Source organism: Marmota flaviventris, chromosome 11 (assembly GCF_047511675.1).
Source record: "Marmota flaviventris isolate mMarFla1 chromosome 11, mMarFla1.hap1, whole genome shotgun sequence".
NCBI classification, from domain to species: domain Eukaryota; kingdom Metazoa; phylum Chordata; class Mammalia; order Rodentia; family Sciuridae; genus Marmota; species Marmota flaviventris.
The window spans coordinates 82343240-82356168 of NC_092508.1; the positions used below are offsets into that span (position 1 = coordinate 82343240).

Below are 12929 nucleotides of genomic sequence, written 5' to 3' on the forward strand. Positions count from 1 at the left end.
TCACGCTGACCCAGGTCAAACTGGCCTCAATGAACTGGCTTCTGTAAGGCACCCGTCGAATCTTTTCTCATTCTTGATTAATCTCTGTCTTCTTGGCTTGGCATTCACATGATTTACTTGTTCTCTAATTAGTTCATTCATTCAGTTTCATATGTACTGGGTAGCAGGCGAGGGGTTAAAAATAAAACTTGTCCTCAGAAAACTTTACATCTAGTGAAGGAGAAAACACACACCCTTAAATAGTCTTAACATGGAATGAAATGACACAGGCTATATCAGCCAAGAGCAGAGAGTTGGTTGAAGGGTGATGTTCAGGTAGTAGTATGTGAAAGAGGGAAGAAGCAAGACATGGAAGAGAGATGTATGGAATTTTTGTAGCAGAAGCCATACTCACAGGACAAAGGTATGAGCACTCTGACCAGATTTATGGTTTGGTGTTCCTTTAGATTGATGTTTTTAAATATTGCTCAATATTTGTTGGATGGAGAGAATATAACCCCCACATATTCCTCTTTATTGGCCCATGTCTTTGGGTTCTGGCCTCAGGTTTATATACCCTATTTAGCAGGTAAAAACTCTGAGTTTACCTGAACCCACTCTCCTTGGAAGGCAGTCTAGCTACCTACCATCTGTGGTTATTCACATTTACCTCTGCCAATCCTCCCCACTCCTAAGTGGCTTTATTAAATTATTCCTCCCTAACACCTACAGTGCGGTTTCTGAATGGAGGCCTAGTAAACACAGTTTGCTCCATTTCATTATATTTTTGAGCCTAGCTAGGGTAGTTGCCATCTGGCCCTCTCCTTAATCTAGCTCTGGGAAATAGCAATATCCTGAGCAAAGGTTTGGAGGCTGGAGAGCTTGAAGATGACATCCCAGAATGTGAAGCACCATCTGCAGCAGAGAAGTGTGAGAAATGGTGCAGAGGAAGAGGCATCCGCTTGGAGAGCCTCTGCAGGCTAATCTAAGAGAACTGGCATCGGTTTAGTGAGTCATAGTAAGGCACTTAGGGATTATGAGCCAGGATTATGATTTATATAATCAGATTTATATTTTTGAAATTCCTTTTGGGTTAATAAAGAGAAATAGTGGATTTAAAAATGTATAAAGGTTAGACACTTTCAGCATAATTTTTCTTTGCACATTTCTACGTTTTAAAAAATTTGTATAATCACTCATAGGTCATTATTATGGTTAGTATTTCGGTCTGTTTCCATGAATTTCTATTTCTCTCTCTCTGTGTGTGTGTGTGTGTGTGTGTGTGTGTGTTTATATGGTAGAGATTACACTGTATATATAATTTGCCAGTTTTTATACTTAATATAACAATATTAATATCTCATATTATTAAAAATCACTTTATAAACATAGTCTCAATTTGTTGTAAAATATTATGGAAATAGTATTATTTCCTGAATCATTTTTCTATTGCTGAACATTCGGGTTATTATCCATTTATCTATTTTTAAGTAGTGTTATAATTATTTTATTAAGATTCATTTGGCAACAATTTGATTTGGAGAAGGAGGTTATGTTGCACAAATAACAAATGGTTGGAAGTGAGAGCCCAAGACAGGAAGAAACTGTACTGATTCAAGGTCTAACTGGACAATGGTGAAGAAAAGGTAAGGAGATCCATTGGGTTATTGTTATGTTCCCAAGGTTTGATTTTCTTAAAGTTACACCAGGTTTTCCTCCTCTTCCTCACCTATGGAGCCCTCAACTTGTGTTTGTTTAATGAACCAATGAGTAAATGAAGGTGAGGCTTTGCTGCTGTTGTTGTTGCCAAAGACCACCACACCACATCCACGCTAAACATCCTGGCTCATATAATCTCCCCGAAGAATACTGTCCAGTCTCAACGTGCCAATTCCCTCTGATGTGTCTGATGGATTTGTTCATTATCTTCATAAGCAGAACACCCATGAAAACAAAGAGTGGTCAGCAAAGAAGGTAATATATTTAGGACTTAATATATTTAGTTTCATCTTTTAAATAAAGTTTCTTATTTACTTCTGGCCAATGTTGTAGCCATTTGCAAAAAAGTCTTATAATATGCTCAGCTCTGTGCTTGCTGCTGGGGCAACTAAGTTGTAGATTCTGCCTCAGGCAAGTAAATTTTAAACTTTAGTTGAGAAATAAAAAAAATGATACCCAATAGTAAAAAGAATATGATAGAGTTATGTTTATTCGAGAATGCATTTACTACCTGCTGAAGCTCAGGGAAAAAGGATAAGAAAATGGGAGAGAAACATTAGTGAACACACTAGAAGGCAAAGCCGATTTTATGAACTAAATTGAATTTCTGACAGTTGTGATTTTGTTTAACTCTGCAAAATGGAGGCAGGCAACAGCTGGTCCCCACTTGCTGTGTAGTGGATCTTTTTTTACTTTCTTATGATAAATGGAGATCCCTAAACTCATTTAACCGGTGCCTCCCCACCATATTCTCAGCTGAGCTCTGACCTGCATAGACAACCTCAGAGACAGGCAGACCTGCTATAATACATGCGAATAATCAATATTTTCTGGTATGATGACCTCACTCTGGGAAATAATGCTTATGAGTTAATAGAGCTAATGAGAATATATTAACTATTGGTTTAGTGAAAGTGATAGCAAAGTAATCTAATTCCTACTGGCTCCTGGATAACCTTCAATTTAAAGGTAATGACATTACGGAATGTTAAACCAAATATACTCAAGTGTACATGGTATGTACTCACTAGTTGGGATAGGCGATTATCATAAAGTCTTAGTTATGATTCTTGAGAGAAGAGCCTTTTCACATGGGTTTCATGATAGAGGTTAGGAATTCTGTGGAGTTGAATTAAAAAGACAGTACACCTTTTTTTTTTTTTACCAATCTCTAATGAAATTTAGCAGTTTCTCATTATAAATATAGGCCACTAATTATAGTAGAATTTGCAGTATTCTCTTTGGTCAATCATAATAGAAATTACAGATGTTTTTGTGTTTATCAGGCCTACATCTTGTTACTTGATGCAGTAAAAACGAAAAATTATATTACTATGTCTTTAAATTGTTTTAAAATATTTTTGTATTAGCATTTAAATATAATTTGTTCCTTTTGTATATGTTTTAATTTTATACTTTAAAAAATATGACCATGAGAAGGCATCATAGACTTTGCCTGACTGTAAAAGGACCTGCTTATGAAAAGGTTAGGGACCCTTGCTTAGCATAAGGAAGTTGGAGCCTTCCCCACCCCATGGAAATGTTGCTATTTGCAATACAAATTCTTCCTATTTTTTTCTCACACAGGGGATCCCACTAGTCCCTTTCTATGGGGGAGAACTTGGACTGGTTCTGCTGTCAGTTTACACAGTGAGATCTTCACCATATGTAACTCTCAAGGCTGGAGAGATGACACGCCGCCAAAATGGTTGAGAAACATGGAGAAGTGGTGAGCTCTGGCTGGACCACCCTATAAGGAGAGGTGACTTCTGCAAAGTGGTATTCTGCTGCAGGCTGCTGCTCTGCGTCCTTGGCTAGGCTGCCCCTGGACACTTACATAATATTAACAACATTAAAAAAAGTAAACTGACAAAACTCAGAGATGCATGAACCTGCTTTTCTTCCAATTATTTGGCTTGGTGGAGGGATGGTAGCAGAAAAGAAAAGGAAAAAACCATTGGTCATTTCGCCTCCAAACCTGAGTCCTACTTGATAGTGTGTTCTTGGGTAATACATCCTCTCTTGTCTATGGGTTCCCCAGTTTTCAAATGAGGCCAGTTCTGATCCTGACTATGTCCTGAGGTTAGTAAAGGTGGAGCAGTTCTTCGGGGATCAAGTTTTGTTCTAGTGGCTCTGACAGTCCAGGACTGTGAGAAGAGGAATGAAGAGAATGGGTAGAATATAGCATCTCGGGGGCCTCTCGAAGGCAGACTTGCAGTGTGGCTGTGTCTGCCATAAGGAGAGCAGAGGAGGTTCTCTTGGGCACTGGCTTTCTTGGATCATCAAAAGTGGAAGTTGAACAGTGTCATCAGTGAGGAAATGCAGATGCTGCTATACAGAGACCTTTGGAAGCCAGCTCTTCATGGTCACATTCTTGGGTAGATACTGTAACTGTCAGAGAGTAGGAGGAGTAGGTTATTTGGGCTCAAGAATAAGTCTGGTTCAAATGGTCATTGTCTTCCATAAAGGCTGACTTCACTTTCTATAACCCTTATCCTTTTTTATTTACTTTTATCTTTCACATTACTTTTGCTTACTTTAAACATTGCTTGTTCTCATGTGCTGAGCTCTGAGAATGAAAATAAGGCTCATGGATAAGATTTTTGTGGCCTAAGTTGGGAAAGTAGAAAAGGTGCAGAGGAAAAATATGCATTTCAAGTGTAAGTGCCTGGTTTATTGGGGATAATCGTGAAAATGTGTGGCTTCTCAAACTGCTTATCAGTTTCTTCCAAGTTGTCTTATAGTAACCTGCTTCATAGAGACCCCTTGATACAGCATAAATTGTAGTGATTTGAGTGAATGGCTTCAGTACTCTCCAGAATCTGAAGCCCACCCTCTCTCCCACAACTTGGAATTCTTTGGAATTCCAAGAGAGAGAAATGCTTGTGAACTCATGTGCCAATAAAAGTGTAATCAAAATTACTCTATTAAAACTTCCTCAGTTGCATGGGACTCTACCTAAAGTAGTTTGTTCTTACAGTACAAAGGCTTTCATTTAACAGAATGTTTTGTTGGTTGAAAGTGTTGTAAAATATGTTTTTAGAAGGAAAAGATAAATGCTAATGAGGTAGCTATTGGAAATTTGTTCAAGAAACAAACTTTCATGAAATGGTTTGAGATTAGTAGAAAATCTACCTACTCTCCTATACCTGCTATCAGTTTATGACTATGATTAATATCCAGAAATGATCTAAGACATATAAAACCTCAAATCACAAAAGACACAGAAAAATTTGAGAAGAACAAAGTTTGGATCTCATTTTTTTTTTTTTTTGCTTACCCCTCGTTATCAAATCTCATATTGAACATGTTGAGTAATTGAAGTTTTACTCTCCCTTAGAAAGAGAGCCAAATTTTGCTGAGTTAGCTACTTGAAGGGAATGGCATTGACCTCCTATTTAGCAACTAAGACACTATGTTTAAGCATTATTATATTCTTCAGGTTGTAAAATAAATTTAGATTTATTTACCAGTGTAGCTAAGGAATTGATGGCAACCTTATTCTAAGTGCATTTTATTTAAATACTCTGTAGAAGACAAGAAAATTATACTTAGGTAATATCCAATTGGCAAAAGGAAGAAATTTTATCATAGTTCTTTTTTCTTCAGAATGAAAAAGTTTATGAAGAGGAAACTTGAAAGTGAAGCAAATGTTATATGATTTTAAGGATCTGACCTTTATTGGCAGTGTGTGTGTGTGTGGGGGGGTAGGCAGCATTGAGGGGAGATTTTCTTTTTTCTCTTTCTTTCTTTTTTTGGCTGTTAGTACCTGTAATTCCAATGAACATTGTAGGATTTTTGGAACATAGCACTTTAATCACTGAATCTGGACCAGGAATAGTAAGAGAGATTTATTTATCATTTCATTTTACTTGAGAAGCTGAAGTAATATTATTCACAGTTCTGGACTTTCTTTTTTCCATCCATGTAACATCTATTTCAGACTTATTATTTTATGTCTGTGACAAGATGAATCATAAAATTAAATGCAAAATGTTCTTGTTTATACCTCTAGACAGAGAAACCAGTATTCAGCTCAGTGATAGAAGGTAATAAGCCTCATTCCTCTCTGCAAAATATCTAAAAGGGCTTATTTGTAAGTGCTTGCAAAAGTATGTACACCATCCTTGAAACGTTAAGTTTGGTGATTTAATAGAGACTTGAAGTTTATGAACAATATGAAGAGAGGCACAAGATGTAAAAAATTACATGAATTGTTGCAACTGCACTTGAAACTTTAGAACTCCAATTAGATCTGATCACACATTCTGACTTATGCTTTCTGTATCAGTCATCCAGAAAACTGAGCTAGGGTTTTATTCCATAGTATCCTGGCTATGTCCTTGCTCTTTAGGTTGTCCTTCTGTGTCTGAAAGTTCTTATTGTTCTTTTTGCCTCCTTTGGAAATCAACAATTTCCTACCCTCTTTAAATCAAGTGAGGAAAACCAAATGAAGTTTTATAAAAATGTTGACTTCCCATTCATTTACCAAATGCCTACCAATGGGCCAAATGCTGATCTTCATCCTGAGGATGTAGTAGTGAACAAAATGGGTATAATTCCTGTCTGTGTTGGACTTATGTTCCACTTTGGAAGCAGATGCTAACTCAATGAAAACTTATAAAATTTAAAATTGTTTCAAGATCAATGGTGAAAAGCAAAAGATATCAAAGCTTAAAATTAATATTGGTCTTGTACAGATCTTTTTGAGAAGGTCTAAAATGACTTGAAGGATAAGTAAGAGTTGGAGAGTGAAATGGAGAGGTGGTTGTTCCAGGCATGTAGCAACAGAGTGTGAAGTCTCTGAGGATGGAAAGACCTGGAATAGTTGAGGGAATGAAAAGGTGATGATGGTTGGAGCATCGTGTCTTCTGGGAGGAAAGTGTATTGGGACAAGTTTGGAGGTACGGGCAGGGGTCAATAGGGTGCCAGACCTATGCTTTACTTGAAGAATTATAGGTTTTATCCTACTCTACATGCACACACACACACACCCCACATAACACACATAACTGATTGGTCCTTTTTTTTCTAGACAATCCTGACCAATACATCATGACACTGAATGCTTTTTTCTTTTCTTCTTATTCTTTTCTTGTGGTACCAGGGTATTCTGCATATTAGACAAGCACTCCACTGCTGAACCCACAGCCACTGAAAGCTTTTAAGGCAGAGAATAACATAATTGGATTTAAGTAGCCAAAGACCACCTTTATCTGTGAGAAAAATCAATTGGAGAAGGAGGCAAAAATGGATGATGGAGTAATACTATTTTAGTTCAGGACAAGATCACAGTAGCTTGGACTCCAGGCATAGGATCAAAGAAGAGCAGATGTTAGTAGGTTGCAGATATATTTTGTTGGTGAAATAAATGAAACTTGGAAATGGCTTGGATGAGAAGATGAGGGAGAAAGAAGTAATGAGTTTGATTACTAGATTTTTGGCTAGTACAATCGGTGGAATGAAGAAGATATCATTAACTTAGATAGGGAGGGCTGGAATTGGAGCAAATTAGAGAGGAAAATCAAGATTTAATTTTGTATATATTATGATTGAATGTTTTTGAAGCACTAGAGTGGAGATGTTAAAGAGTTATTTACATGTAATGGTCTCTGATTAGGGATATGAGTTGAAAATTTATTGCCACATAAAACCATGTGAGTGTACAAGGTATCAGTGAAGGTATATACTGAAAAGAGGGATAACTGGGTCAAATGGTGGTTCCATTCCAAGTTTTCTGAGGAATCTCCACACTGCTTTTTAGAGTGGTTGCCATCAATTTGTACTCCCACCAGCAATGTATGAATGTATCTTTTTCCTCACATATTTGGCAACATTGTTACTTATATTCTTGATAATTGCCATTCTGACAAATGAGATAGAATCTCAGTGTAGTTTTAATTTGCATTTCTGTGAATGGTAAAGATGTTGAACATTTTTACATATATTTATTGACCGATTATATTTCTTCTTCTGTGAAGCATCTGTTCAGTTCATTTGCCTGTTTATTGAGTTATTTACCCAAAGGAGTTAAAATCAGCACACTACAGTGATGCAGCCACATCAATGTTTATACTAGCTTAATTAATAATAGCTAAACTATGGAACCAACCTAGGTGCCCTTCAATAGAAGAATGGATAAAGAAAATGTATATATACACAATGGAATATTACTCAGCCATAAAGAAGAATAACTTTATGACATTTGCCAGCAAATGGATGGATCTGGAGACTGTCATGCTAAATCAAGTAAACCAATCCCCCAAAAGCAAAGGTTGAATGTTATCTCTGATGGGTGGAAGCTAACCTACAATAAGGGGGTGGGGTCAGAGGAAGAATAGAAGTGCAGTAAATCAGACAATGGAAAATGGAGGGAAGGGAGAGGGGATAAGCAAAGGAAGGACAGTGGAATGAATCTGACATAGTTTTCCTATGCGCATATAGGAAAACAGTACAGTGAATCCCACCACAATGGACATCACTAAGAATGGGACTCTAACTGGAATAAGATGTATTCTATGCTTGGATAATTACATCAGAATGGATTCTGCTGTCATATTTAACTAAAAAGAACCAATAAAAAACTGGAAAAAAAGAGGTTAATGAGGGAAAAAAAAAGATTTTACTAAGAAATAGCATTTGGTAGAGAAAGAAGAAACCCAGAGACTGAGCTGTAAAAACTAAAATTTAAACACCTCATAGAGGTGGTTCTGTTAATGAGTCTAAGAATTAAGTAAGAAAGATAAGAAAACATTCAGGCGAGGGTAGTGCTTCAAGAGAGACAGAAGAGAAGTTTCAACAGGAAGAGAGTTGCCAACTTTGTTGACTGTGCTGAGATAGTTTAATAAGATGAGGACTTCATCATTTGAGGTAGAGGCAGAAATTAGAATTTTAATAGGCTGAACTGTACATGGCAGTGAGAAAATGGAGACAGACTGTGTAGACAACAGTGTAGGGAAAGATTGGCTGTGAAGGAAAACAGAGGGCAAAGTAGTCTCTGGTAGAGTTGTGGGCCAGGTATGGGGGGCGATGCTTTTCAAAAGATGGCAGGTTCTATGCATATTGTAATACCAATGGGAATGAACAAGAGAGGAAGTGTTTAGGGATGCGAGAGGCAGTGTCAGGGAGCAGCCTGTCTGAGTAGGATGGAGAGAATGCTGCACTGAGAGGGAGTTAAGCCCCAATCCCTCAATGAACACAAGAGGACTTACTTATGTTACTCCACTCATTTCATGAATGCATGCCTGGGTTCTTCATTTGTTCCCCAAATGCCCTATCTCCGTATTTATTTATTTCTGCATTTTTGTAGATACAAAATGATAGAACTAGATGGAACTCCTCCATAAAAATGCTCATACTTGCTAAATAACCTAAAAGACTGAAACAAGGCAGCCTCTCTTAGGTTCCCTAATTCTTGTTGCCTGGTGTTCTTACTATGCTTCTCATTGTCCTGAGGAGCACTGATATGGCTTCTTTACCAAGTGTTTGATGGGATCCGACCAAGTCAACGTTAGATTTTATGATCCAGAAACCTGAATTGAGGTCCTTTAAGAAGCAAGAGAAGTACTCTTAAGTTCCTTGTCATTTACAGAATTAATGTGTTGGGTCTCCATTAACGGAAGGCTTTGCAAACAATCCAAAACCAATGTGAAAAGACGTTGGACAAAAATGTCTCTTGGAATGTCAGGATTTGTTCATTTCATTTCTCTTCTGGTTAGGCACTTGAATTTATATGGTTCACCCACCAACAAAAAACTCTGGGTGCAAATCACATTTGTATACTTCCACCACACAGACCTGCTAGACCCAAATGTGTTTCCTCACTGGGACCAAACTGTACCTTAATTATTAAAGTTTTTTTTTTTTTTATTGTTGTTGGTTCCTTTCGGAACTAGGTTCTTGACCTTCATGCTTACACTTAATTATGTATTGAGTACCCATCAATAGACTGGCACTGTGTTAGATATTAGAAATCAGGAAATGAGGAAACTAATCTGTCCCAGGCAGGCATGCAACTCCAAATTTCATATAGAAAATGCTAACAAAAGTTCCCCTAGTTCTTGGTGAGTGGACTAGGGGAAGAGACTAATCCATTTTACTTCAGTACAAGAATTAGAAAGTGCTGTACTCAGGGAGGGACTTTTGAGAAGAACCCTTCAGGGTGAATAGAGTGGGTTGTAAAGGCATGAATGAACATGATAATGTTTGCCACCTGAAAGAAATCTTTTGTGGTTTAGGAAACTAAGTTGTGTGGATCTTGTGGCAAGGTTTCAGTTTGGAAAATTTAGCTTGGCTCAGTTCTGAAGAGATTTATGGGCCAGAGTTATGATTTGCATGTTATTCTGTTGGATAGAAAGCTATTAAAAGTTTTATATGAAAGGGACCGATTTGATCAGGTTTTATTTTTCTTGCCCCATTTCAGTTCTCCTTCTGGTCCTAGTGTGTTTCTGTTAAGTAATTAGTTTTCTCCATAGCCAAAATTATTTCTCCAAGTTGATACCACTAAACTGCAGATGCCTCAGCTGACACTGCAGAGGCTGCCAACCCTGTGATCCCCACTGGTCCTCCTTCTTCTGCTGTCTGGAAAGCAGACTTTTTTTGCTAGGGTCATGCCAGCTGACACCAAAATGATTCTCCACCATTTCTTCTTCTTTGAGGCAAAATCCCAAGTAGGTGAATCTGATGGGCAGGAGGTATGCCCTAGTTGCAAGGGAACCTGGGATGCTGAATGACCCCCCTTTTCAGTTTCCATAACAGGAGGCTGATTCTGCCTTGCACCAAGATTCATGGAGTGAGAGATTCTCTACACATGAAAATAACCGTCAGCTATAAACAACAACAACAAAATGCTCACCAGATCGCCTTTTATGAAAGAAGAGATTGGAGCCCAGAGAGGTAGAGTAACCCGTCCAGGGCCACAGTGGTGTAAAGAACCTGAAACCAGGAAGACTGACTCTGGAACTCATATGCACAGCCACATCTTATAAATAGACTATAGCGTGATAAGTATTTTGATGATGAAGAGTGTGTGTGTGTGTAAGTGTCAGGGGTATACTAGAGAGAGTGGCGTTGGCTGTGAAACAGAGTGGAAGTAATGATCTGGTACAGGAGTTGAGATCATTGATGTGGCCATAGTCAGGAACAGACCAGGACATGCTTGCTCCGTTCAATGCCAGCTTTACCTTAGCACCGGTGGCAATGTCCCTGAAACTCGACTTCCTGGCCCCCATGATCTCTGTTGAAATATTTGCTCTCAAGTATTTGTCTTTTCCAGCTTCACCTCTGGACCCCCAACTCCCCACTCCCCCATCACTGATGGTTTTTTCCTATGATGTTCTTTCCGGCCACTGAGAAGGGGAACTGAGAAGATGTTGAGAGGGCCTTTTCCGGCGAGAGATGAACACCAATGTCAGTCACATACACATCAGATGCAAATGTGAGAATCATGAAAGTGAATAATCTTCGCTAAAGCCAAATCCAGTGATCAGATCCTTCTAAGAGGTCATCAGATCTCTTCAAGTAAATTTTGAATGTTTTGCATCCTTCAGTGAAAATAAATAGCTTGGAAGGTTTCTTGTAAACACCAGTCAAAATGTTGCAATAAGACAAGCTACACAAACATCAAGATCCAATTATATAATTTCCAAAGTTTTTATTCTTAAAAAAACAAAAGAGAACAAAAAGGAGATCCGTGTGAGTACTTGTTGTAGGTCATCCATTTTTATCCAAAAATGTTGGCTCCTTGGTGTCGTTCTTTGAATGTTTGTAGAACGTAGTGCCTGTCCCTCTGGGAATGCACAGTCTTCCAAAGCTTTTCTTTCTTCCCTTGTTTTTATCTGGTGGCATTATCCAACTACCAAGATCAACGTTTATTAGAGCATTATTTATCTACCTAGAAGTCCATGGTCTCTGAAAACAGTAGGACTTCTAGTTAAAAATTGTAAGTGCAAAAGCATGGCTGAATGCTTTGTAATAATAAATGCTTCTTATTTCTTTTCATAAGCAGTTGTGCTTGTGGAAGTCAGAAGCCTCCTGGCACTCGAGGAGAATATACCTAGACATCAAATACCCGTGAAATCGCTCATCTTTTATGGCATACCATTTATTGGTGTTGCTCACGGATCTGAATATAGCCTTTTCGTTTTCTTTCAGCCACTGCCAATATTTATCTTTCATTTCTTCTGCTTCCCACAATTATCTACCTCTAAACATTATCAGAATTGTCTCCAGGCATCTCAACTTTAAATGAGATTGTAACTTTTCCACTTAGGCCTTGTTTCATTAAACAAATATGTGGGTGCTACATGATTTTGCAGCAGATACTCTTTATGTGGGAGTTGGATTTGTTCTGTGTTTACAGCTAAAGAGAAAAAAAATTCAACACTTTATTGGACATGTACTAGCATGTGGGTGAGGTTGAAGAAAATAATTGAGTGTTGAAATCAAATACGAGCCTGGGAAAATGTTCCTTTGTGATGGGACTGGCAGGAAAGGCCAACAGCTGGCACACATAGAGACCTCTCAGGCTTAGCCTATTTTTTTGGACTTGCTCCTTCAGGAAGCTCAGCCTCATCCCTGAAGAGAACCCTCAAGAACAATTCAAGGTAATGAATTGTCTATATCCAGAAGCAAGACATTTCATCTCAAAACAAAAGCCACATCATTACTCTGCTTAGTATGACTTCTACCACCCCTCTCAGAGCCATCTCTATCATTAATTCTCACTATTAGTGGTAATTATATTCTACAAAGTTGTCGTAAACACTGAATTAGGGAACACTGAAGCATTGATCTTATGGAGAATACCTGTGAGCCCCTAAGTGGTGAGTGCTTATGATATTATGTTGCCTCAACCTGCTTATTTAAATGTAGGTTGAATGTTCTCTTAAGCAGAAGCAGGGCCCAGCTGCCTTTGACCCAGTTTACAATTCTACACCACACCCACATGGCTCAAGCCAGAGATAAGATCTTAAAGAAATAGCTCCCACCTAACAGATTGGGCTCTTGGTTTTCCCACCACTTCCTTGAAGTGGATCATGCTGGAGAAATTAAATGACTACTTCTCAGTCACAGTGTGACCTCCTGGAACACATCCCTGCTTACTTTAAATGCACCAATCAAAACACTCCTGGGCAAAACCTGTTGGGTTAACACCGTGGATCCAATAAAGGCACTGGCCCACTGGCCTTCTCCCTCTCCCTGTCTGTGCTCCCTGTGTGTGGCCTCCAGGT

General features: G+C 38.3%; 1 long non-coding RNA gene across 3 annotated transcripts in view; it reads left to right on the forward strand.

Annotated features, from left to right (window-relative positions):
- LOC139707717 (uncharacterized) overlaps positions 1-3524 on the forward strand; it is a 115047-nt gene extending 111523 nt beyond the window's left edge. For all 3 annotated transcript variants that reach the window (XR_011709182.1, XR_011709181.1, XR_011709184.1), the window contains 2 exons: positions 1495-1625; positions 3286-3524. This is a non-coding gene — a long non-coding RNA (uncharacterized lncRNA). The remainder of the gene's footprint in view (positions 1-1494; positions 1626-3285) is intronic.
- The last annotated feature ends 9405 nt before the right edge of the window (positions 3525-12929 follow it).